Source organism: Phoca vitulina, unplaced genomic scaffold, assembly GCF_004348235.1.
Source record: "Phoca vitulina isolate PV1807 unplaced genomic scaffold, GSC_HSeal_1.0 scaffold13, whole genome shotgun sequence".
In the NCBI taxonomy this organism is placed as follows: Eukaryota; Metazoa; Chordata; class Mammalia; order Carnivora; family Phocidae; genus Phoca; species Phoca vitulina.
This window is the reverse complement of record NW_022589716.1, coordinates 33,268,226-33,295,681: the sequence shown is the minus strand read 5'-3', so window position 1 is coordinate 33,295,681 and position 27,456 is coordinate 33,268,226. Positions and strand designations below refer to the sequence as shown.

The window sequence follows — 27,456 nt, the reverse complement described above, 5'->3', positions numbered from 1 at the left end:
CAGTTTCTTGCAAAGCTGAAACAGCCATCTCTACTTCCAAAGAGAGCCGTTCAGTCTATGGTTGAAGGAGAATTGACTTAAGAATCCTGGGAATCTTGCAAGAACAACAGGCTGTTTTGTAAATCTTTCCAAAAACACTGGTTTCATGTTTTAGCTGGTTAATGAAAATAAGAAAATAGTATTAAATAAACACCTTTAAACCAAGTGATGTTGCCTCATACTCTATGGTCACACACTGGTTCCAAAACTCCGCTAACATTCACCTCTTCTCTAATCTTCCCAAATGAAAGCAAAGGGGAAAATTTGCTAGTATGAAAAAGCATCATATGTTCTATTTTGCTGCCTTCCTCCCTCCCCTTTTATGTCTGGCTCACAGGACAAAGTTTGATGATTCCTGAAGGCTTTCTAAAACTCAAAATATATAAAATATCAGTTGGTGTCTAGATTTGACAAGAGTTACCAGAGTGAAGGGTAACAATTATTTGTCAGTCAGTTTGTAGAGGAAAGGAGTCCTTTCTTCACTTTGGTGTGCACAAGCAGAAAATGAGTGACTGGTTACTTTGAAGGTAGAGAAGAGAAGGGAGATTCAACATCAAAGTGATGGGAAAGAGAGAAGGAGGAATTGCTGTGGAAATGGTAGGTTGATCAGAAAGCAACAAGCTTGGCATATAAAATGCAGGCAGAGGAGCTGCACTGACATTTCTCTTCTGGATTAGCACTTGTCTCAGTCAAAACCCAACTGAGTTGAGATGAAAGCTTCATTATTACCCAACACCAGAATTTCGGTAACCACCCAAGCTCTCAATGCCTGCCGGTTGTTCAGTCTCATCTTTATGCAGAATCACACATGCATCACCTTTCTGAGGTCTTCCTCCACTTTCCAGGTGTTCTTAAATAATTCTGCAGCACCGTGTCATGGAAAATACCCAATAAGAATGGTCAATTCCCTTCCCTACCTACTTACAAGAGCAATATATAAAACAGAACTCAAATGAGTTAATACCATCATAAAATAAAGAGAGTACCATCTTTAAACTTGAACAAAACTTAAGTCAGTACTACTAATGAATGAAAATTGTATCTTTTAACCTATGGTTTCGGCCTATTAAAATATGCAAATTTCTTTCAACTTGAAGAAAAAGCAAAACTTCCTTTGACTCTATACTCTTTTTAGCTATGCCTGTCTTTCTCTTTCCTTCTTTTGGTGTGCCCTTGCTTCCTCGACTTCCTCACTTCCCCTCTACTCTTCAGTCCATGCATACTTCACCTTCATCTGGATACTGTCCTCAGTTCTACCTGAAATCACTCTGGCAAAAGTCAACTCTGTGTTGCCAGATCCAGTAGGCATTTTTCATTTCTTTTTTCTGATTTCTCATTCCTTTGCTGCATTGCACATTTTCAACGACTCTCTGAAAATGTTAGCTCTCTGCCCTCCTATAATTCCTACCTCCTCTGTGTCTACCCTCTAGTCTCCTTTGTGGGTTCTCTCAACTTTGCCTACCCTTTAAACACTAGCGTTCTCCATGGTAGCCTTGGCTTCTGCTCTTTTCCCTTTCTGATAGACTCTCATGGGTAATCTGATACTCTTCATGATTTTAATTCTAACCTTTATGCTTGCGTCTACTTACTGCAAATCTTCAATCCTGCAAATGTATTATCCTCATATGTTCAACAGTCTGATTAGCAAAGACGTACATACTTGAATCCTACTTTTCCTGAGATAGTTGTGGTTTACATTCATTGTCCTGGCAAAATTATTTATAATGGCCTTTTTCACACTCATAAGCACCCAACTTTGCATGATAAATCATAAAACCTGGTATATCTTAAATTCGCCACCCACTGATCTCCAACCCTAACTTGCTTCCAAGCTCACTCAGTGGCAACCCACCATGCAAGACCGCAACTTGAGAGTCATTCTATATTCTTCACTCCCTCTCCCCACCCTCACCTATACCATCCACCAAACCCTGATGATTTTACCTCATAAATACTTTCCAAATATGCCTTCTCTAGGCATTTGTCTTAGGATAGACTCTTATCATTTCTTGCCTGGAATATTAAAAAAAAGTCACCTTAAGTATGTTCCTAAGCTCTGGCATTCCAGTTCCTTAACTGTACCCTCCAAAATGAAGCTGTAGTAATCAATCTCTGAAATATAAACTTGGTTATATCACTCTTGGTTATATCACTGCTTAAAACCTTAAAACCATCACTCACCAAAAGGCTAAGTCAAGCTCATTAGTACGTCAAGCAGGCCCTCCTTGACCCGATCCTTACTTCTCTCCAGCCCCAGGGCCTTTCACTCCCCACTTCATATTTGACAACCTTGAGATATGGAGTGTTTGTGCATGACCTGAATATCTCTGAAGTCGAGCTTTTTTGCCTTTGTGGCCCCTGCCCTGCATGAGACACCCGGCCAACTTTCCTGGCCTCTTCAACTATGTGTTAAGATTAGGCTCAGTCATCATCTCTTTGGGGAGCCTCCTGGGCACTTCAGGGTATGTTACATGTTTCTCCTTCATGCTTCCGTGACATAATGTGCACATTTGCTGTCTTTCCATTTATCACACTGTATCCCAGAATAAATAATTTATTAATACCTTTTGCCTTTCTCCCCCACTAGTGTGCAAGATCCCTCTTAGTTATGTTTACTTTTTAACTATTTTGCTTCAGAGCTTTTCCTATTTTCTTTTTCCAACAATGCACATCTTACTTTTAGAACTGGAAGAGAATATTCTCACATACTTTGTTTTGGTGGATCCTTAAAAGAGTCATTGATATTGATATCACCCCCATTATACACAGAATAAAACTGGGGCTTAGAGACATAAAATGGCTTGTCAGATGGCTCACAGTGGGGTGGCATAAGTGAGACAGAAGAGCTAGCCACATAAATAATGTGGGTAATTCTACCCACCACGCCACTTGCTGGTCAATTTTCCATACAGCATTAAAGATAGGAAACCCAAATCTACCTTATTACTTAGGTTCATTAATTACATAGAGGGAGTACCTTGCTATGTCTTCTAGTATTTAAAGATATCTGTTTCTCATACAACATGGTTCTAAACTTAAGCTAACTTATTCATTTGATACTGAACCAAGGAAACAGTTACTTGTACATTCTAATCCAGGCGGAAAAAAAATGATATACTTGTCTCCAACGTGGGCACCTATACCCACAATTTAAGGTAATTTTTACAGAAACTTCAGCTATATGCATTTTGCTTTAAGTGCTGACTTTGGAAACATATCTCTGGAAGACATGTGAGACTCTATCATGCTCTTTCTATTCCAGAACACTCAGTGCTTCTAGACACTACAGTGAAGGAGAAGCAGTATTTTATGAGCACATTTGCTTTGCACTCTGAAATTTTAATAGAAAAGCAAACCCCCCAAATAAGGAAAACACAATAAAATATACTCTCGATCCCACCACCGGGGTATATATTGCCTGTGTTTCTGGGGATAATCTATGGCGTTTGGTAGAAGAATCCCTCAGCCTGTGCCTCATGTGGTACCAGAATCCCCCTGACCACTTACCGACTAATGAGTGCTGCTTTTAAACTCTTGCTATTCCCACTGCATCAACTTTTCTTTCTTTTTTTTTTTTTTTTTAAAGATTTTATTTATTTATTTGACAGAGAGAGACACAGCGAGAGAGGGAACACAAGCAGGGGGAGTGGGAGAGGGAGAAGCAGGCTTCCCGCTGAGCAGGGAGCCCGATGCGGGGCTCGATCCCAGGACCCTGGGATCATGACCTGAGCTGAAGGCAGACCCTTAACGACTGAGCCACCCAGGCGCCCCCCACTGCATCAGCTTTTCAAATAGCAACTCTTAGTCATAAGACACTTGAATTTTATATCCCTCTGCTGAGTCCAGTTCATTGATTATCTCTAACTCTGGATACTTTGTCTTTGTTTATTTTGCTTAATCCTTATGGGTAAGTGCTGGGAGCCATATGTAGTAGCTGTGCATGAAACACATAGGAAAAAGGAGCTAATGTTCCACAAAAATCTGTAGCTTTTATGATTCCTTGTCTTTAAGGGAGTCAGATTTATAAGGGATTGTACAAGTGCTTCCTCTCTCAGGAAGAAGGGAAAAGATTAGCCTAGTTCAAGGATGGGGAGATATGTGGATGCAAAAGGCAAAGTTACCTTATCCTAAATGGTTGTAAATCTTTAAAAGCTGCCTCCAAAACTAAATGAAAAGAGATGGAAGATAAGCCACTCTTGTCTTCTTCAGTAACAGGATACAATTAATCTAACCTTGAAAATATGATAGGTGCTAAGGTCCAAGAGATGGCCTCCAGGGAACACCATAATGCCAGGCATTGATGCCTAGACAAAGTTTGCTTGCTGGGCTGGTACCTTTGGTCACTTATTGATTGACTCTGCTGTTGATTTCTAAGGACTTAAGCTAGAGGAGAGAAACACTTTTACCTGCTACCTGTTCTATTAGCTGCATGCTGTTTTTAAAACCATGGCGTATAGACTTGGGATTTAATGGAGCAAAAGAATTTTAAGGAAAAAAAGGAGGTATATTAGACCAACAAAGATATTTCTAAGTGTTGACAATTAAAGCTACTGTCACTACCACTACCATCTTCTACCATCATTAATTCATAAAAGAAAATAACTTTCCAACATTAAAAAAATTATGGGAAGGGTATAATTTCAGGAGAAAAACTGCTCTTTATTTTCTTTAAAGATTTTATATTTATTTATTTGATAGAGAGAGAGAGAGACAGGCAGACGGAGAGGGAGAAGCAGAGTCCCTGCTGAGCAGGGAGCCCAACGCAGGGCTCCATGCCAGTACCCAAGGATCATGACCTGAGTTGAAGGCAGATGCTTAAGCGACTAAGCCAGCCAGGCACCCCAAAAACTGTTCTTTATATTGTCTAAACTATGTCTTCTTAGAAATACTTAGTACAGTTTCTTAGAGACTAGTTTTGAGAACGAGTATACTCTAAAATATCTTCTTCACACAATATTGACAGGTGTCAGATACCCAGCTAGGAAAGGTCCATTTTTTGGTTTAAGAAAGGAGCTTATTTCAAATGAAAACAGCAGTGTGGTGAGGGTGCCTGGGTGGCCTAGTCGGTTAAGTGTCTGACTCTTGATTTTGGCTCAGGTCATGATCTCAGGGTCGTGAGATCCAGCCCCGCATCGGGATCCGTGTTGGGATTCTGTCTCTCCCTCTCACTCTGCCCCTTGCCCTGCCTCTCTCTCTCTCAATAAATAAATAAAATCTTAAAAAAAAAAGAAAGAAAATAGCAATGTGAACAGTAGTGAACAGACATCAGGACTTGAAGTCAGAAGTCTGAATTTTGACTCCTAAGTTCGATACTGTTAGTATCACAGACCTGAGGAAGCTGCTTCTCCTCTCTGAGCACATTCCACATTGAGTAAAATGAGGATGATGATGATAAATCATACCTCATGGGGCTTGTATAATGATTGAAAGAAATAGATTTGAAAGTGCCTTCTAAATAGTAAAATTGTATAGGCAATTTAGCTACTGTTATTTTTCCAAGGTGTAACAGCGGTATCTTGGATTATCAAGGACAAAGTGAAGCAGTGAACAGAAAGGGGCAATGTACATTCTGCGAACATGGTAAACATTTCCTTAGTTTTAAAGTCTTTGGTACCATGTGTGACAAAGGAATTAGGGAAAATCACAAGGATTGTTCTGGAGGCAATTGGAGGACAAGTTCCTATGGCTTCCACATTTACATCATGAGCTCTCTACAGCCTGCGTAACGAGACATGCTACAAATCCAGTAAATACCTCACTGATTTCCGTTTTTCTACAAACAAAATTCAGCTACAAGACAATTTATAGTTAACAAATGTAATATTGAGCCGATTAGCTAGATTACCTACCTGCTAACTGTAGCAACATTGATTTTTATTGAAATATTAATCATCCAAGACAAGATTTTCTGCTTAACCTTCAAAAGAAGCTAAAAATGCACTATTTTACTTCAATGCTAAAGGTGACAGGAAGATGTTTATGATGCGATTATAATTTATATTCCTGGTTTCACCATTCGTTTTAGAGGCATCAAGGCCACCTGGTCAAATGAAGGATACATTTGTGATGCTTAATTTTCAGCAGGAAATGGCAATGACACTCAGAGTAATAAATATGAAGGCTCCACAGATGTAATACGTTTGTTCATCTCTAAGTGCCACTCTTTGACCATTTTACCTACATTTCAGTATTTGAAAACCTCAACTCAATTTAACATTTATATGCAAATGTCTTCCAGCTCCATCATTTGGCTGGCAAACAGTGGAAACACACATGCACTGCTATGTGACAATATTTTTAATTCTTCCTCCCTCTAGCCAATTAAAGAAAAAAAAACATAAATACTAAGATGGCAAACTAGTTAAGAGCTTTCATTGAGCACCTGTTGTCTATGGAGGTATTCCATGTTGGGCTATCAGGATAGGTTGCTACCACCAATGAACTCACATTGAAGACTTTTCTTCTTATCATTATTAAGATGTGGATCACAGAGCAAATCAGAAACAGTAAGGGGGTCAGAACCTCTGTCTGGAATTCCCAGTTTGGTACTATCACACATGAACTTTTCTCCAACCAGCCCTGAAGTATTCCAAGAACTAATTATTATCTCTATTTTCTGTTAGTGGGACAACTAAATGAAAAGTTTTTAAAGGTAATAAAGAACATTTTTTAAAGATTTATGTATTTGTGACAGAGAGAGAGGAGGGTCAAAGGGAGGGGGGGAGAGAGAGAGAATCTCAAGTAGACTCCCCCATGAGCGCAGAGCCTGAGCCCGATGTGGGGTTCAATCTCAGGACCTTGAGATCATGACCTGAACCAAAATCAAGAGTTGGATCCTCAATTGACTGAGCCACCCAAGTGCCCCAAGAAGACTTTCATGAATTTCCTTTTTCAAGATATATATACTAACTATGTCCTGATTAGCCGAGGCAAATGATGGGTCTATTTTAAAAATCAATTATAAGACAGCAGCCCCATAAGAGTAGAAGAACTGTCAATAGTGCTACATCCTACCTATGATCAAAAAGTCACATTCACGATAATCACCTGATAACAAAGGAAATAAAGTCTTTGAGAGATCTCCTTTTCCATCTTCCCCAAGATCCCATCTCTCCCAAAAGGAAAAGACACTCATTTTTGTCTCTGAGTTTATTTTGCACGTTGAGCTCTAAAGTGTTAAAAATCTCAAGGCTGCCGTTCCTACTACCTTCTCTTTGGGATCCTGGCTTCCATGTAGAATGACTCACTAGCTTGCTAATGCAACAAAAATTTACTGAACAAAGCAATAAATGGTGGAGTTTCTAGTAGGTATGAGAAACAAAAGAGACTGATGGATAAGATTATAAACTATCATGGTGATACATAATGAAAATCAACAAGGTATAAAAAAGACAGGATTGGGCCAGCGTGGTAAAAGCAGGTGATGTGAGAAAACTTGGCATTGCCCCCACGCTCCATGCACCTTATTGTGACTTTGGACTTGAACTGATTTGGAAGAAGTGGTGATAATAGATGTCCTCCCATGGGAGAAAACAAAAATAGGATTCAATTGGAAAAGCCACAGACAGGAGATAAAATTCTGAGAGGTTCCTACTCTTCCATTGCCCAAATCCCTAAGCTCATTAAAAGTGTTCTCTCTCCTTAAAGCTGGTGGTTTGTCCTTTCTGGCACCCAATAATGTTAGTTTCTATGTATGTGGTACAGTACCATTACTGAAGAACTAGTCACTAAATATTTGTTTTTGAATTATTTTCAAATTTAACAAATGCCTGTGTACTTCTTGGCCAATGAAGGTGATTTACTAAAGAAGGAAGTAGGTTTGTCCAAGTGGCACTTGCCTTATAAATCTATGGTCTGATCACCGAGGACACCTGTTTTAAAACTAGAGCCCAAGAAAGAAGGACAAAGGATCTTATGTGCAGCTATTCACAGATATAAAATCTTTGTGTAATATAACACTATTTAATTATATCTAATCATATTTCATTGATGATTAATAAAAATTGCTAAACAAAACTAAAAACATAAATGGCGCTATTAGAGTAATATCTGATTAGCTGTCTAACTATATGGAAACAAATAGTCCCCCATTTCTACTACACATCAGATATTTTGTAGATACTCTCTTAATTCTACAACAACCAGTTGAGGCAAATACTCTAGGAAGGGGGACCAGGAGAAATGGCTCCTTAATTGGGACAGAAAGAACACCAATAGCATCATGTGAGCTCCATGCTCCAAGCACTGCTAAGTGGTTCTTTCTGACTTCTTAGCATCCTCAATCTTATCCTCTTATTTTTGTGTAGAAACTTGGTGATGACATATAATATTAGTGGAATTGAAATCCCATTGTATGTCTCTGCACTGCACTCAGGACTGCTGATTACCAGCTAATGAACAAACTACAGCCTTGCCTTTTCACACATGAATGCAAGTATAGGTTAGTTAACAATATGGCATTTAGAAATAGAGCCTGGCTATTTCCTTAGCTTTACATTCCAAACTCAGTTTTGAGTTTCTTGGCCCAACTGGTGCCTCTGATGAAGATGCATTTTCACTGTGGTGGAAATAACAGAGAGCCAGTAGAGTGTAGTGATTAATACTGCAAATACTGACATCAAATAACCTGGAATCAGCCCCTGGCTCTTCAAAGTCCTCCCTGTTTGAACTTTGTCAGGTCATACAACCTTTCATGTCTCAGTTCCCTCTTTTGTGAAATGGAACTATCAAGAATACACGAGTCTGGAGCTGAGGTTAAGGACTGTGAGAGAGAATTTTTATTTTAATGCCTGGCATATGCAAAGCAAGTATGAACTGTTAGCTCTGTTGTTATTACAGGTGGTTGGATGGAGATGTGTGAACTGATGATTGCATTTATAGAAAGCCTCGTGTATTGAACACCATGTAGAATTCAAAACACTGAGCAGGTTTTACAGGAGTATATGAGAATTTTCCTAATCCTCAGTCAGTAAAGTAACATACTTAAGTATAGTGACCCTGGGAAATCTTGAAGTAAAAACACAGAACAAATAAATAATCTCTTTTCTCATTCCCTACCACCATCTTCTATTCTGCTGCATTCACTTCACTGCTCTGTGCACTCCAGCCACCCTGGCAGGTCTGCTTTGATTTCCCTATATGTGCCATGCACTATTCTACCACAGTGCCTTTGCATACACTGTGTTTTCTGTCTGAGCAATGCTTCCCCTTTAATCCTTACTTATCCTTCAGATCTCAATTATAGTCTTTTCCTCAGGGAAGTTTTTCTCAATACCCTTTGTCTATGTTTCTCAATACCCTTTGTTACAAATGTCATAGTACCACCACCATTTTCTCAGCATTTATCTCAGTTGGTTATTGTGTATTTCTTGCAATATTACTTGATGAACATCTTCCTCCCCCATTAGAAAGCAAACTCTGTAAGATGAGGGATTAGGTCTTGTTTTCTTCACTTGCCCAATACAGAGTGGCCACTTAGAAAAAAAAAAACCAGAATGAATGAATGCTATATACAGTCTGTGTTTTCCTCTCCTGAAATGCCTTGCTTTTTTCTCTATGCCCTTCTACTTTCTATCTCTCCTTGAACATCTGCCCAATCAACTACCTTACAAAAAAACACTACTTTCAGACCATCTCTCATTCCCTCTGCTGCTGCTGTCTTTTGTTCCTTAGAATTCAAGACCTTCAATCTTCTGAACGCTCACCACACTTGAGGTTACTTGCTCAATATCTGTCTTCCCTGCTGGATATAAACTTCATATTTGTCTAGTTCACTAATATACCCGCCTCATCTAACACAGTGTTTTCTACTTAGTTGGTATACATTAACTATTTATGGGGAAAAGGAAAAACAAGCCTACAAAGGAAATCTCCACACTGACTATTGATAATTCAATTTTTCACAATGCATTTACTTGGGCGATGTGGTGCTGTTTTCCAAAAGTCCTTAATTTTTCAAATATGTAGGAGAATTAACAATTCTTGACAGTAGAGGTAATTGGTTAGTAGAAATCTCAGGCTGTGATTACTGACATTGAATTATATGTAGGATAAATGGCTGGTTAGAGTAAAATGAAGCTTAGGATCTTAGAGCAATTGATAACTGTGTTTGAAATCTTGGAACATCTGCTAGGTACAAAGAACCATGTTTAATGTTGAGCAAAATATAGACACATGGATCCAGTTCTCTGGTTATATATGGACTAGTCAGAGAGCCAGACAAAACCATATGCTCAATTCTAGTACCTCATAATAAATATTGGAGCACTCATAGGCAAAAGAGATAAGAAAGCATAGCATTCACATATTAATGTACAGTCTATGCATGAGCAGGTAAAGGCATGTTCATAAACATACATGTGACATTTCCCCGACATAGTAAATCCTCATAATTTTAGAATTACCATCATTATGCCCAATTCCATAAATGAGGATACTAGGATTGAGTGGAACGTAGAACTTTTTCAAGGTCATACAGAGTTTAGGTGGTACATACCAGAGAACAGCAGACACAAAGCCAAGGAGCAGATTGAAAGGGCTAAGCAAATTGAGAAGAAATGACTTATTATAAAGTACTCTGGAGGAGATAGGAAAATTAACATTTTAAAATAAACCCTGGGTCAAGAGTATTCTTTGTTCTGAGAAAACCCACTAAGGGATGTTTAGTTTTGCAAATGTACAATTACCTCTCTAAGGTTCTTGGAAGAGTTAGAAGAGATGTGATGGCCAGTGTTAAGTGGTCTGGTTGCTAACTGAATAGTTCTCATAGAACTTCATCACCTTAGAGAAAAATATTTCTCCTCTACGGATTTAGACTGTGCCTGGCTGGTAAAATAGTGACTGCTCTTAAGAAATCACAAGCATTCATTGGGGCACTTGGGTGGCTCAGTTGATTAAGCATCTGACTCTTGCTTTAGGCTCAGGTCCTGATCTCATGGCTCCTGGGATTGAGCCCTGTGTCAGGCTCTGTGCTCAGCAGGGGTCTTGGATATTCTCCCCCTCTGCCCCTTCCCCTACTTGTGCTTGCTCTCTCTCTCTCAAATAAATGAATAAAACTTAAAAAAAAAAAAGGGAAATCACAAGCCTTCTTGAGTGGTTGTTTGAGGAAAACAGAACTGAGATCCTGCTAAGAGGAATAAGGATAAATGAGTTCCAACTCAAATGTGAGGAAAACAGTGGATTAGATTGTCAAGGCTCAAAGTGTGATGTCATTTAAGATTAGACAACTCAGAATTTGATACTGAATTGTATATTACATGCTCAAAGGCAATATGCTTAATTGTAGTGAAAGCAGAACGGAGTCTAGAGTTTATGTGCTATATGCATCATATTTTTATGATTAAGATGCTATTAATAGACACTTTCTGATTTCAAAACTTACTACAAAGCTACATTAATTAACACAGTGTGGTATAAGGCAGATATACTGATCAACAGAATAAAATTGTGAGCCCTGAAATACACCTTATATTTACGGTCAATTGATTTTTGACAAGAGTGCAAAATCATTCAATGGGGAAAGAACTACCTTTTCAACAAATTGTGTTGGAACAACTGAATATCCACATACAAAAAGAATTTGTCTCTGATTTCAAACTATATTACCAAGCTATCATTATCAAAACAGTATGGTATTGAAATAAAAACAGACCCATAGAACAATGAAACACAATATTGAGCCCAGAAATAAACCCACCAAATTATGGTCACTTAATTTCTGACAAGGTAGCCAAGAATATACAGTGAGGAAAGGACAGCCTTTTCAATAAATGGTGTTGGGAAAACTGGACAGCCACATGCAAAAGAATGAAACTGGGCCACTATCTTACACCATACACAAAAATTAACTCAAACTGGAGTAAAAACTTGAATGTATGACCTGAAACCACAAAAACCCTAGAAGAAAACATAGGAAATAAGCTCCTTGACGTGGGTCTTGGTGATGATTTTTTAGATTTGACAACAAAAGATAACAAAAGCAAAAATAAACAAGTAAGACCTCCATCAAACTATAAAGCTGCTATACAGCAAAGGAAAACATCAACAAAATAAAAAGGCAACCTTTTGAATGAGAAAAAATATTTGCAAATTGTACATCTGATAAGGGGTTAGTATCTAAAATATATAAAGAACAATTCAATAGCCAAAGGATGGACAATCTGATATTAAAAATTGGCAGAAGATCTGAATAGACATTTTTCCAAAGAAGAAATACAGATGGTCAACAGGTACATGAAAAGATGCTCATCATCACTCACCATCAGGAAAATGCAAATCAAAACCACAACGAGATATCACCTTACACCTGTTGGAATGACTATAATAAAAAAGATAAGAAATAGGGGCACCTGGGTGGCTCAGTCATTAAGCATCTGCCTTCAGCTCAGTTTGTGATCCCAGGGTTTTGGGATCGAGCTCCTCATCAGGCTCCCTGGTCTGCAGGAAGCCTGCTTCTCCCTTTCCCACTCCCCCTGCTTGTGTTCCCTCTTCCGCTGTGTCTCTCTCTATCAAATAAATAAATAAAATCTTAAAAAAAAAAAAGACAAGAAATAACAAGTGTCGACAAAGATGTAGAGAGAAGGGAAAATAAATTGGTGGAAATGTAGAGTGGTGCAGCCACTTTAGGAAACAGTATGGAGATTCTTCAAAAAATTAAAAACCAGAACTACCACATGATCCAAAAATTCCACTTCTGGGCATTTATCTGAAGGAAACAAAAACACTAACTCAAAAAGACATATGTACTCTATGTTCATTGCAGCAACATTCCCATATATGGAAATAACCTACATGTCCATTGACAAATGAGTGGACAAAGAAAATGTGGTATATATACAAGGAAGTATTTTTCAGCCATAAAAAAAGAATGAAATCTTCTTTGGAAAAATGTCTGTTCATGGTTTCTGCCCATTTCTTGATGGGATCATTTGTTCTTTGGGTGTTGAGTTTGATAAGTTCTTTATAGATTTTGGATACTAGACCTTTATCTGATATGTCATTTGCAAATATCTTCTCCCATTCTGTTGGTTGTCTTTTGGTTTTGTTGACTGATTGTTTTGCCATGCAAAAGCTTCATCAGGATAAGATGAAGTCCCAACAGTTCATTTTTGCCCTTGCTTCCCTTGTCTTTGGTGATGTTTCTAGTAAGAAGTTGCTGCGGCTTAGGTGAAAGAGGTTGCTGCCTGTGTTCTCCTTTAGGATTTTGATGGACTCCTGTCTCACATTGAGGTCTTTCAACCATTTGGAGTCTATTTTTGTGTGTGGTGTAAGGAAATGGTCCAGTTTCATTCTTCTGCATGTGGCTGTCCAATTTTCCCAGCACCATTTGTTGAAGAGACTGTCTTGTTTCCATTGGACATTCTTTCCTGCTTTATCGAAGATTAGTTGACCATGGAGTTGAGGGTCCATTTCTGGGCTCTCTATTCTGTTTCATTGATCTATGTGTCTGTTTTTGTGCCAGTACCATACTGTCTTGATGATGACAGCTTTGTGATAGAGCTTGAAGTCCGGAATTGTGATGCCACCAGCTTTTCTTTTCTTTTTCAACATTCCTCTGGCTATGCGGGGTCTTCTCTGGTTCCATACAAATTTTAGGATTATTTGTTCCATTTCTTTGAAAAAAGTGGATGGTATTTTGATAGGGATTGCACTGAATGTGTAGATTGCTCTAGGTAGCATTAACACCTTCACAATATTTGTTCTTCCAATCCATGAGCATGGAACGGTTTTCCATTTCTTTGTGTCTTCCTCAATTTCTTTCATGAGTATTTTATAGTTTTCTGAGTACAGATTCTTTGCCTCTTTGGTTAGATTTATTCCTAGGTATCTTATGGTTTTGGGTGCAATTGTAAATGGGATCGACTCCTTAATTTCTCTTTCTTCTGTCTTGTTGGTGGTGTATAGGAATGCCACTGATTTCTGTGCATTGATTTTATATCCTGCCACTTGACTGAATTCGTGTATGAGTTCTAGCAGTTTTGGGGTGGAGTCGTTTGGGTTTTCCACATAAAGTATCATATCATCTGCAAAGAGTGAGAGTTTGACTTCTTCTTTGCCGATTTGGATGCCTTTGATTTCTTTTTGTGGTCTGATTGCTGTGGCTAGGACTTCTAGTACTATGTTGAATAGCAGTGGTGATAGTGGACATCCCTGCCGTGTTCCTGACCTTAGGGGGAAAGCTCTCAGTCTTTCCCCATTGAGAATGATATTTGCTGTGGGTTTTTCATAGATGGCTTTTATGATACTGAGGTATGTACCCTCTATCCCTATACTCTGAAGAGTTTTGATCAAGAAAGGATGCTGTACTTTGTCAAATGCTTTTTCTGCATCTATTGAGAGGATCATATGACACATGAAAAAGTGCTCAACATCGCTCGGCATCACGGAAATCCAAATCAAAACCTCAATGAGATACCACCTCACACCAGTCAGAATGGCTAAAATTAACAAGTCAGGAAACGACAGATGTTGGCGGGGATGCGGAGAAAGGGGAACCCTCCTACACTGTTGGTGGGAATGCAAGCTGGTGCAGCCACTCTGGAAAACAGTATGGAGGTTCCTCAAAAAGTTGAGAATAGAGCTACCATACGATCCAGCAATTGCACTACTGGGTATTTACCGCAAAGATAAAAATGTAGGGATCCGAAGGGGTATGTGTATCCTGATGTTTATAGCAGCAGTGTCCACAACAGCCAAGCTATGGAAAGAGCCAAGATGTCCATCGACAGATGAATGGATAAAGAAGAAGTGGTATATATATACAATGGAATATTATGCAGCCATCAAAAGGAATGAAATCTTGCCATTTGCAACGACGTGGATGGAACTGGAGGGTATTATGCTGAGTGAAATAAGTCAATCAGAGAAAGCCATGTATCATATGACCTCACTGATATGAGGAATTCTTAATCTCAGGAAACAAACTGAGGGTTGCTGGAGTGGTGGGGGGGTGGGAGGGATGGGAGGGCTGGGTGATAGACATTGAGGAGGGTATGTGCTATGGTGAGCGCTGTGAATTGTGTAAGACTGTTGAATCATAGACCTGTACCTCTCAAACAAATAATACATTTTATGTTAAAAAAAAAAAAAGATAGCAGGAAGGGAAAAATGAATGGGGGGAATTCAGAGGGGGAGATCAACCATGAGAGACTATGGACTGTGAGAAACAAACTAAGGGTTCTAGAGGGGAGGTGGGTGGGGTGATGGGTTAGCCTGGTGATGGATATTAAAGAGGGCACATATTGCATGGAGCACTGGATGTTGTATGGAAACCATGAATCATGGAACACTACATCAAAAACTAATGATGTAATGTATGGTGATTAACATAATAATAAAAAAAAGAAGAAAAAAAAAGAATGAAATATTGCCATTTGTGACAACATGCATGGACCTTGAGGGAGTTATGCTAAGTGAAATAAGTTAGACAGTGAAAGATAAATATCATATGATTTCACTTTTATGTGGAATCTAAAAAAAAAAAAAAACCGAAATAAACAAGTTTATAAATACAGAGAAGTGATTGGTAGTTGCCAGAGGCAGGGCTAGGGGAGGATAGAGTGGGTGGGCAAATGGAGTGAAGGGCATCAAAGGGAACAAACTTTCAGTTCAAAATTAAAAATTCACAGGGGTGTAATGGACAGCATGGCAACTACAGTTAATAATACTGTATTGCTTATATGAAAGTTGTTAAGCATATCTTAAAAGTTCTCATCCTAAGAAAAAATTTTCTACAACTATGGGTGGTGATGGATGTTAACTAGACTTATTGTAGTGATCATTTTGCAATATATAGAAATAGTGAATCATTATGTTGTGCACATGAAACTAATACAGTGTTGTATGTCAATTATACCTCAATTTAAAAAAAAAGGAAGAAAGGGAAAAGAAAAATAATGATTTGTAAAAAATAGAAAAAGAATGAAGTTGGACATATACAATGGCATACCATTTGGCCATAAAGAAAAATAAAATACTGATACATGTTGCAATATAGATCAACCTTGATAATATTATGCTAAGTGAAAGAAACAGTTACAAAAGGCCACATAATGTATGATGCCATTTCCATGAAATATACAGAATGGGCAAATTCATAGAGACAAAAGATAAGTTAGTGGTTGTCAGGGAATGAGAGAACTGGGGAGTAACTGTTAATGAGTACAGGGTTCCTTTTTTTTTTAAATAAAGATTTTATTTATTTTTGGGCGAGAGAGAGCAAGTGTGCATGCGCATGAGTGGGGGAGGGGCAGAAGGAGAGGGAAGAGAGAATCCCAAGCAGACTCCCTGCTGAGTGCAGAGCCTGACTCTAGGTGGATCTAAGGACCCTAAGATCACGACCCAAGCCATAACCAAGAGTCCAACACTCAACTGACTGAGCCACCCAGGCACCCCCAGGGCTCCTTTTTAAGGTGATAACAATGTTCTGAAATTAGACAGTGCTGATGGTATCAAAAGAAAACGTGGTATGAGAAGTAAGAGACAATACTTCTTTAATGAATTTTTTTTAAAGAAATGACAAACACCATATTTAATATACAACTTTATGGAGGGCACCTCCCAGTTTTAGAAATTTAAAAACGTACTTCCCAGTTCAAGGAATAGAATATTTAGGAGGAAGAATTACCTCATAAACTGGTAAAAGTCAAGGCATTCATGTTTCTCTTGTATTCTTTCATTGGTTGGTTCCTATATTCATTCAGCCTCACTGATTCCATAAGTATTTATTCAGCACCTGTCCATATATACCTGCCCTCATCTTATGGTGGTAACATTTGAAAAAAGTAGAACAAGGTAATCACTGAGGCTAAAAATAAGGAAATCCATTTGTTGACTCTCTCACACTGCCCCATCACTGCCTTTTAACATAATTGTGGGCTACTTAAAGAAGGGTTTTTAAGGTATAATTAGTCTATATTTTATGAGGCCAAGTTAAGAGATTGCTCACGGCACAACAAAGGCACTGAATTTGGTGGAAGGGGGTGGCAGACAATAAATGCTATGAAAAAATGAACACATCTGAAATGCTAATGATAAACAACAAATCATATGTTTGGCAGCAAATTAATACTCTGATCATAACTGGTATATAGCTTAGATACATATATCAGGGATAAATTACTGGTCTTCAGTACCATCCAGTGAGTGTTTAGTGCTTAGTACAGAATTTAATCTCCAGTAGAATATCTAACAGCATAATTTAGTTCTTGGAAAACACACACACACACACACACACACCCTTTCATGATGCTCCTAAATTGAGATTTAACCTCTGAACCCTAAAGCAAGCTTTGTTCTGTAAAGGGATCACTATTATAGCTGTGAAGTAAAAAAACTATATAGTGTGGTGCATAAAATACATTCAGCTAGGAGGTGAATGGCTTGTGCAGATTAGAGCCTACTCAGTGCAAGGTGCTGCCTGGGTGGACAATGGAATCTGGCCCTCGCTAGCACAGGGGATTTCTGCAGATAGAAATGTCATAACACGAAAGGTAACAATGCATGAGAGACCACGGTCAAACTGTTACAGCCACAGGTAGGTCAGACACTCTAAATGTGATAATTGCTAGTTTCTAGGGCTTTAGTGTACCAGACAAAGGGGTCAAATTCAGGGAAAACGACCTAGAAAAAAGAAGTCCAGAGAGAGGGATTTGGGGCCAACAAACTACCCTGAATCACTTCAAATCACTGCCCTATGAAGAAAGGGCCAATCCTGCCTATTTTAGAGAAGGCCTAGAGAGGGCTATTTCAAGGGAGAGGTAGGAAGTGCTGAAGAAAAGAAAAGGTGACTTTTTGAATTTCTGTAGCTACCTTTTTCCATTATTTCATCAAATCATACTACGTAATGTTCAAAACTCTATTATGCTTACCAGAGGCAAAAGCATGGCAGGACACAAAACTTGCACAGATAATCCCAAGTTTAATCAAGGCCATTCCTCTCAATACTTCGGTCCCTAATACAGTGAAGTTACAAAAACACCTGATTTCGGCCTGATTCCCTAGATGGTTGTATTTTTCCTTGAAGAAAGTGGTCAGCAAAGAATAGGAAAGGAACTGCACATATGCTGGTCTACTAGTTTCTTAGGGTGGCTGTAGACAAGTTACTACAAATTTGGAGGCTTAAAACGACACAGATTTATTCTCTCACATTCAGAAGGCTATAAGTCTAAAATCAAGGTATCAGCAAGGCTGCACTTACTGTGAAGGCTCTAGGGGAGAATCCTTCCCTGCCTTTTCCAGCTTTTGAGAGCTGTTGGCAATCCTTGGCATTCCTTGGCTACATCACTACAATCTCTCCCCCTATGGTCACATTGCTTTCTCCTCCTTGTGTCTTCTCCTCTATCTCTTATGAGGACCCTTGTCATCGGATTAAGGGTCCAACCGCATGCTCCGAATGATCTCACCTTGAGATACTTAATTTACATTAAAAAAGACCCTTTTCCCAAATAAGGTCACATTTACAGGTTCTAGGTGGATGTTACCATTCAATCCACTACAGGTAGTCTATTAGATTTTGAATTCTGAACCATAACTGAGTATGTATCTGCTCTGTGACATCATAACCTCTCAAACAAAAACTCTTGAGAAAGAATGGATAGTGACATGATTAGAGTGATTCCCTGCAGTTGACATTTTCTGCCAGTCAGAAACTGCTCCCTCTTTCAACTAAATGGCGACACCTAAACTTTTGTTCACCAAAACTAGTCAAACATAAAGCACAGTTAAGACCGTGGAAAGAGGTAAGACTGGATCCTTGTTCTTTTAAAATTAAACTGGAAAAACAGTCAAAATTATTTTAATATTTGTTGACTGAATTACAACAATGAAACAAAAAGAGATGATATTTTAGTAACTTGTTTTTTAGTTAAAACACAAAGTGTTTATTTTTAACTTTACTGACTTTTTTAAAGTACTGTCTGATTAAGCTTCTTTGGACACCCGTCTGGTCTTGGTTGCCAATTTTCAGGTGAACTGTATTCTTAGAATGTTCTTGGTTTTTTAAAAATCTGCACACTTCATTCATTTAGTCATAAACTTTTTGTCAGTCATGTAGAACCCAAATTGGACTATGGGATGAGTGGAAGGAGAAATAACTAATAAATAATAGTCACAATTAACTAGTATTTGTACAATAATAGGTTTCATAGAAGACACAGAAAAAATACAAGTGACGATTATGTTGTATACCTGTGAATTTCAATTATTAATTACACTACAACTCACAACTACCCACATCACTAAGAACCAATATATAACATGGCCATATCTGACTACTTCTTAAGGTTTACATTATAAGATCTTCTAGGGACATTGATTATCACCAGTAATGTATTTCTAGTACTATAGTAAGTGACAAGAGAGTATCTACTAAAAGCATTATTTCAGGAACTTAGCCAGTTTCGGTTTAAATGCTTCTAACTATTCAAATGAGAAAAATGTACTCCTTTACTGAGAATCAAAGGCCTGCCTTGATAAATGTTTTCAGTTTTACTGTCCAAATATTTCTTAGTTGATTAAGTTTTAATTGATCTAAATATTCACAAATTATTTATCCAAACAATCATCCATCAACATTTTATTGCTCAGAAACAAAAGTTTGCCTATTTAAGCACAATTCCTAATTAAAAATAAGTCAAGCCAGTCATGGGTTTGGCCATCTATCAACCCCCCAGCTATTGTTCTGCCTGACTGCACATTTCATTCTTTGGCTATGAAAGATACACTAATTATTGAATATTAAAAGCAATGAACATTTGAAATTTACTGTGAATAGAAGCAATAATCAAGGCTAAAAAAACCAGGTTGCCAAAAGCCCCAGTTTGAACATGGTACAACATTCTAAATTTAATACACTTTTCTGGTTTTTATTACCATCAGCACTGCAGTCATCAGAGGGTGTCCAAGTTAAGGAGAACTCAGACAAAGCTCACTGGGGCAGCAATAAGAAAGATCTATTTCAATGAGACCATCTAATCAGCTGCTGTTCATCAATGAAATATTTTCACCATGAAAAATGTTGGCTGCCACATAATTGCTAAAGTTAAATGAAATTAACCTTAGAATGGATTGGTTTATTGAGTTACTTTACCCTTATAGATACATTGCTTGAGGTCATAGGAAGGCCAAAACGGAGTGGCTTCTGCACCTAAGCAATCCCTTCACTTATCATCTCCATCCTTCTTCCTCTTTTATCATCTTTTCCCTCTTCTGTCTCCTTCTCCTTAATGCAAGTTCAGGAGGTAGATATGCAGGGTAGTGTATGAGTCTAGTTTCTTTTCCTGCCTCAGTCAAGGTACCAACAGAGATCAGCATAGGTAACACTCAGCGGTTTCCTTCAAAGACCACCACCTCGCCCATGGCCAAGACAACTCCAGTTTCCCTACAGCAGGCAGGCGACTGGATTTTGTTACATGATTTAATTTTACCATGAGCAATTTGGAGATACTTATGTATGAATTATCGTCATCCACGACCTGAGATGATGAAGAGTATTAAGTCTTTTGTTTTGAAGATCTGAACTGTTATAAAACAACTGAACTTCCAGGATGAAGGCCCCAAACAATATTTATGAAGCAATCAAGTTTGATGGGCTAAAATCTGGAGTTATTGTATTATTCTCTTGGAAGCTCTTCATAATAATCTATATTTAAAGTGCATCTTTTTCACATGTAGGGGAGGAATGATATGGGAGTAAGAAAGCTTATAATAATATGTCATTTACTGCTTGGGGATATATAGTTTACCAACCCAGGGTTATTTACCATAAAATATCACTATTCAGAATGTTTTATAACCTACTTATAATAAATGGAAAATTTGCATATTAACTTTTAGAGCAGAAATATTGTTATTAATTATTCTCATTATGGAACCTGAAACCAATTATATTAAAATTAGAGTCACAAATGTATGCATAATTGCAGTATACAACATTATGCTTTTAGATGTTAACAGTAAATCAACATCATGATGACATCAAGGAAGCTTATAACTAAAAAATTAAAAACAAAAAAAATTAATGATGGAGATAATATATTAAAGGTTATAAAACACATTAAAAAATTCCAAGTTTGATGGAACACTACATCAAAAACTAATGATGTAATGTATGGTGATTAACATAATAAAATTAAAAAAAAAATTCCAAGTTTGTGTCTCTAAAGGAAATATGTTATCATCCACCCAAATCTATGGTTTGGACATGAATTCCGCTAGGAAAGTTTAGTTTTAGGTGTCATGGGGGAACCATACACAGCAAATGCCATGTAATGGGTATCTGCTCAGGAATTAGGTGATCAGGTCCCTATGGGTTCCCTTCCTCCCACTGCATCCTCGGTGAAAGTTATCTCATTTCACTAATTCTCAGATTCTTCACCTATAAAATAAAAATACCCAGCCTCAGCTCCTAGTTCAGTGCGCCCTTGCTCGCCTCTGCTTTAGACTCACCTTGATTTATAAGAAAACACCCCTTCATCTTTATCTAACACTTCATAGCTTCAAGTCTATTTTTATACTTTGTATAAATTCATCTATAGGACAATCTTGGGTTATATTAAGAACTAAATGGAACAATGTTTCCAAAGTCCTTAGCAGTAATAAAATTATAATAAACATTATAATAATAGCTAACATTTATTAAACCCTTAATGTGTGCTAGACAATGATATAGGAATTTTAATAGGATTAATTCATTTGATCCTTACAACAAAGGAGGTATGGTTATTAACCCCATTTTATGGAGAAAGAAACTGAGGCAGAGAGAAATATCTTGTCCAAGGTCACAGGGTTATAGAAGGGGCTGAATTTCAAAGCAGCGAAATTTAACTCCAGAGCTTGTGATCTTATCCATTAGGCCTAAGCTCTTAATAAATTTTAGTTATAACCTGATGGTCACCAGAGGGGGAGATAGGCAAGGGGATGGGTGAAATAGGAATTCAGATTTAAAAAATTTCTCTCTCTCTCTCTATATATACATATATAAAAATACATATATATGGTTTTTGCATTATATATTACTTTAGAAATATAAAAAATTAAACTTTACAATGTAAACTAAATGTCTAATTCTATTTTCTAAAAGTTGAAAGAAGAATGCAGAAAAATAAACAAATGTTGATTATTATTTTTATTTTACAAAGATGGGAAAGAGAAGGACAGGGAAGAGAAGAGAGAAAGAAAAGCAGAGAAACAGTTATTACATAGCTTTCTCAAGCAAGGAAATATTCTGGGACTTTGCATATGCTGCATAATTTAATCTTCATAACAACCCTAAGAGGTAACTATGGTTATCCTCACGATGTTGATGATAAGTCTGAATTTTAGAAACCTTATGGACACCTAAAGTGAAATGGAACCATGAACAGCATTCCATTCCATCTAAACTTAGGCAATATAGTATCTCAGCTTCTCAAACCCACATAATCAATTTTTTAAAAAAATAGTTATTTGACTATATTCTAAGTATCTAAGTGTGTATTGTAATTTACTTTGAAAAATATATGTCCATATGTCTGAGAAAAAATTGTCCTGCTGAATTACCATGCACGATGATTCTCAAACAGATTTAACTTGGGCTGCTTGTCTGGGGAAGTGGGCGGCTGGGCTGATGAGGCTGTAGCATTTCATTCTGCATAGACAAAGCATCTTGAAATATCCCCACCATTAAGCGGTGGAAATAATGCACTCAAAGTCTCTCCACTCCTGGACTTATCATCTGATTCAGCAGCCTATGTAAGAATTAAAGATCATTCAACCTGCTTTTCCCCTTGGATGGATGGGAGATTAAGGCAAGGCTATTCCTAAAACATTTTATTGAAGCTAAGTATATACTAAGGCCAAGTTTTCAGGAGTTGGATGGCATGTTTGATGCATTCCCTACATGAATTATTTTTTATTAGGCTAAGGCCTCCTGCCCCAACATATACCCTTATCTGGAATAAGATGTCAACTGTCTTCCACATAACCTCAGGATGGAAATGCTTGCACCCTCTTCCAAAGCACTCCCAAAGGATCATCAGAAAGTATTTGAACTCAGTGGTTCAAATCATGACTTAAATATGGCCTGATGAATTTAACATCCACTCTTATTATTTATTCACTTATTTAACAACTATTATTGCAAGTTCACTAAAGGCTGGGTACTGGGTAGACTCTGGTAAAAAAAAAAAAAAAACAACAAAACTTTTTTTAAAAGATCTTATTTATTTGAGAGCGAGATAGAGTGCAGGGGCACATGAGTGGGGGAAGGGACAGAGGGGGAGGGAGAGGGAGAGGGAGAGAGAGGATTCCAAGCAGACACCTGATGCGGGGCTTGACCCCACAACCCTGACATTATGACCTGCGCCAAAATCAAGAGTCCGACGCTTAACTGACTGAGCCACGCAAGTGCCCCAACCCTGGTAAATTAATCAATGAGGTTTTGTGGTCCTAGATATAACAGAAGGAGTAAACAGTAGAAGGGGTATGGGTAGTCTTGTGACAGCAAGAAAAATGAATGCTAATGGCTTAATATTGCAGGGGGACTGAAAAAACGTGATCCAAATTGCATTACAATAATGTATGCTCATGAAAATGTCCACATCTCATCAAGAGGGACTTAAATTATGCTATGACTTTTTAATAAGAAAGGATTTCTATCCTAACGATATTGAATGAAAAAAATAGTGGGGAGGAGTAGGTTCTTAAAGGCATCATCCCCATTAATGAGATATTTTGCTTATGTGAATTAATTCATTCTTAAAAAATGCTAAATACAAGAGATTATCAAATTCTGTCTACAAAGCAGCATTAAAAGATTTAAAAATCATCCATAAACAATGTCTACCTTATAAGATTGCCCTATAGATAAATTTATATAAAGTATAAAAATGAGACTTGAAGGTATGACATGTTAGATAAAGATGAAGGGATGTTTTCTTATCAATCAAGGCGAGTCTAAAGCAGAGGCGAGCAAAGGTGCACTGAACTAGGAGCAGAGGTTGGTTTTCCTTGGCTGTCACTTATTCACTGTGTAAATAACCATGAGTAATTCAGTTACTCTAATTTTAATTTTCATTTTTAAAATGATACAGGCCAGGAATATTTTAAGGTCTGCTTCAGCCATAAAATCATATGATTAAAAATGAAGAAGTATTTTCACTTGCATATTATGGTGCAGTAAGTATGGTCAAAAGACAACATTTTTTCCCCTCACTGATTATGAAAATGTTTGGGGTGAAAGCAATTAGTAACATTCAGGAGATGACATTGTCATTGTCGACTTATATCACTGAAGAAAAGTATTTTATTCTAAACAATTAAAATTGGTTTTTGAATAAAGGCAACATCTTTTTAAAAAATTTATTTAGGGCACCTGGGTGGCTCAGTCATTAAGCATCTGCCTTCGGCTCAGGTCATGATCCCAGGGTCCTGGGATCGAGCCCCATATCGGGCTCCCTGCTCAGCGGGAAGCCTGCTTCTCCTTCTCCCACTTCCCCTGCTTGTGTTCCCTCTCTCACTGTATCTCTCTCTGTCAAATAAATAAATAAAATCTTAAAAAAATTTTATTTAAAAAGGATAGGAAGAAAAGTCTAGAAACTGCAGAGTGAAGACCAACAGGCTGGATTCTAGAAAATGACTAGAATATAAAGGTATGGGTTTATAAAAATACATCATTCCCAAAATAATTTTATTTCACTAAAGATGAAATGAATTAAAGAATTCATTTATTCATACATATAAAGTGTTCTAGACTTTGCAGATACAAGGATGGACAAAATAGTCTCAGTTCTCTTAGAACTTAGATTCTATCATAGCGATTAAATAATGAGAGAAAATAAATATATAAAATCATGCTAGGTTGTATTAGGTCCTAATGAATGAAAGAGAGGATGCTGTTATATACAAGTAGAGGGCTGGAAGAAGGTAAGCAGAAGAGAAGAACAGAAATGATAGGAATTACTTCTTAGGTTAGACGGGGTGAAGTGAAAACCTTCTCTTAGGAGCTCATACCTAAATTGAGAAGGAAGGATCATGAAAAGTGAGTATGTGAAGGATCATGAGAAAAGCATGTAAGGCAGAGGGAATTAAAGTATCAAGGCTCTAGTGCAAAAGATAGATTTTCATTTTCAAGAAATTAAAATGAGACGATGGTAATGAATTTGAGATTTATTCTAAGTGCAGTAGAACGCATAAAACAGAAAGTGGAATGATCTCATTTACATGTTTAAAAGATTAATCTGCCTGCTTTATGATAAATGGTTAAAGAAGATGTAGAGAAGATGCATAGAAACCAGGTAGGAGGGGTGCTGAAGAAAAAATACATCTTGATTTTACCAAGGCATTTGACAAAGATTCTCACTACTTTAAGAGTACATAGGAGAAACTGGGGTTCAATTACAGTATGTTTGGGAAAATTTGTAGCTAACTGAACAAGAATATGCAAAGAATATCGATTTAAAAGTTCAATCTCATCTTGTTTCAGTGGAAGTTCTGATTGGCATGCTGCCCTGTCCTGGTCAACCTGTTGTATTAATTATTTGAATGTACACATGCTTATCAAATTTTCTGCTGACATTAAAGTAGGAGGACAATCAATATGTCAGATTAAAAAAAAGATTTAAAACAATTTCAACTGTGAGGGAACAAAGGGTCATCAGTCAGAAGGTGAATTTAATAGGGGTGAATACGATATTCTCAATTTGGGTTAACAAAATAACATGGTTGGGTAGCTTGGGATTAATAGACATCCATAAAAATCAATCCTCAGATTTTACAGGACTGTATGTTCAAAATAAGGTTACGATGTGAGACTGGGGCTTTAAAAAAAGATGAATATCAATGTCAGCTGCATTCATTGAAAAATAAGTTCACATTGTAGGCTACTACTGCTCCCACTGTCCTCTGCAAAGGTCAAGGCACGTGCATAGAATTGGGTACATTTCGATATGGTCACAATTTAATAGATAAATTTACATAAATGGTGTGTCACGAAGAAGATAGTTGTAGATTAAATACTTGGAAAAGATGACAATTATGAATCAAGGGACACGATCATGTTTTCACATATTTGAAGCCTAACCAGAATCCTACAGTAAGCATTGGGAGTTAGAATGATGGAAATTTAGATATTTAGCCCAATTTTAAGAAAGAGATGTTGGGTTTGTTTTTGTACTTTTGAAAAACTAGAGCAGTCTACCATGGGTCAGGATGCTTTGTGATGAATAGGTGAGATCTCTGTTTTTAGAATTTCTTGAACAACTATCAGCCATGGATTCTTAAAGTGGCAGGATGCCTACATTACCCATTAAATGGGATAAGCAAAGTGAACTCCAAACACTGGTCCTCAGGCCAGCTCAGCCACAAAATGAACGACAGAGCTTTTCCTTAGGCTAAAATAATGTAATTAAATGACCACCCTCAAATATGATATTCTGTCTTTTGGATAGTTTTGGTAGTAGAAATGCCTGGACTCTTACAAAAGGATAGTCTTAAGAGTTGGTAATTTGTTTTTTTTTCAATGTAATAAATTAGAAAGATAGGGTTAGTAATGCTATATCAACCTTTATTTTTTGTTGTTACTATTGCTATCTTAAAAATTTTCTTATACTATGAAATCCAAAAATCAAAGAAGTAATCTCACTGAGTGCAGAGATCTCCCTACTCTGAGAATCAAAGATTGCATGATTATTTTTCAAAATGAATCCAACAAAATTCACTTGTCATTCCTAAAAAATAAGTATAGGTATTAGACTTGCATTAAACCAAGAGAAATAGTTCGGTTCTATAGCACTCAATTGGACATATTATCCTTCTATTATTCTGCACATCTAAGAATATTTGGCAGATTCTGTCAGGAAATATCCACAAACAAAATAATCTTGGAATCCTATATATGCCTAATACTCAGAAACTTCATTTCTCAACTAGTAAAAATGTCACCTGATGGCAATAATAGATTAAGCACTGGATATTAGATATATTTGATGTTGAGTTCCCAGAGAGGATTTTGTTAATGAGAATATTCTACAGTGTTACTGCCAACAGACTTTGTAATTATGAAACCTTTGACATTAATGCACTGCTGTATGAGTTGGGATTTTACACAAGGAAATATATAATCATATGCAAATACATAAACCCTTAAAAATGTAGCTGAACATCAATTCTCAAGGGCATCTATACTCAAATGTGTACTCACTGCTCTTGCCTGTGGATTTTATTTTCAACTTGCTATTTCTAAATTCCACTTTCTTTGATTGCTCATGAACTTTTATTAGATGATGGTCTTAAGAGATGGCAATTTATTTTTTAAATGTTCTAAACTGGAAATATAAAAGGTATGTTGTAGAAGTTAACACTTTGTCTCTACTTTTTGTTGTTATTGTAGTGGTTTTAAAAATTTTCCTAATCTATAAAATAAGAAAAAAACTGGAGAATTAT

At 37.2% G+C, this 27,456-nt stretch overlaps 1 protein-coding gene across 7 annotated transcripts in view; it reads right to left on the bottom strand.

Moving 5' to 3' along the window:
* The window catches only part of CNTN4 (contactin 4), a 913,589-nt gene that overhangs the window by 266,795 nt on the left and 619,338 nt on the right, over positions 1-27,456 (bottom strand). The gene's annotated exons all lie outside the window — the stretch shown is intronic.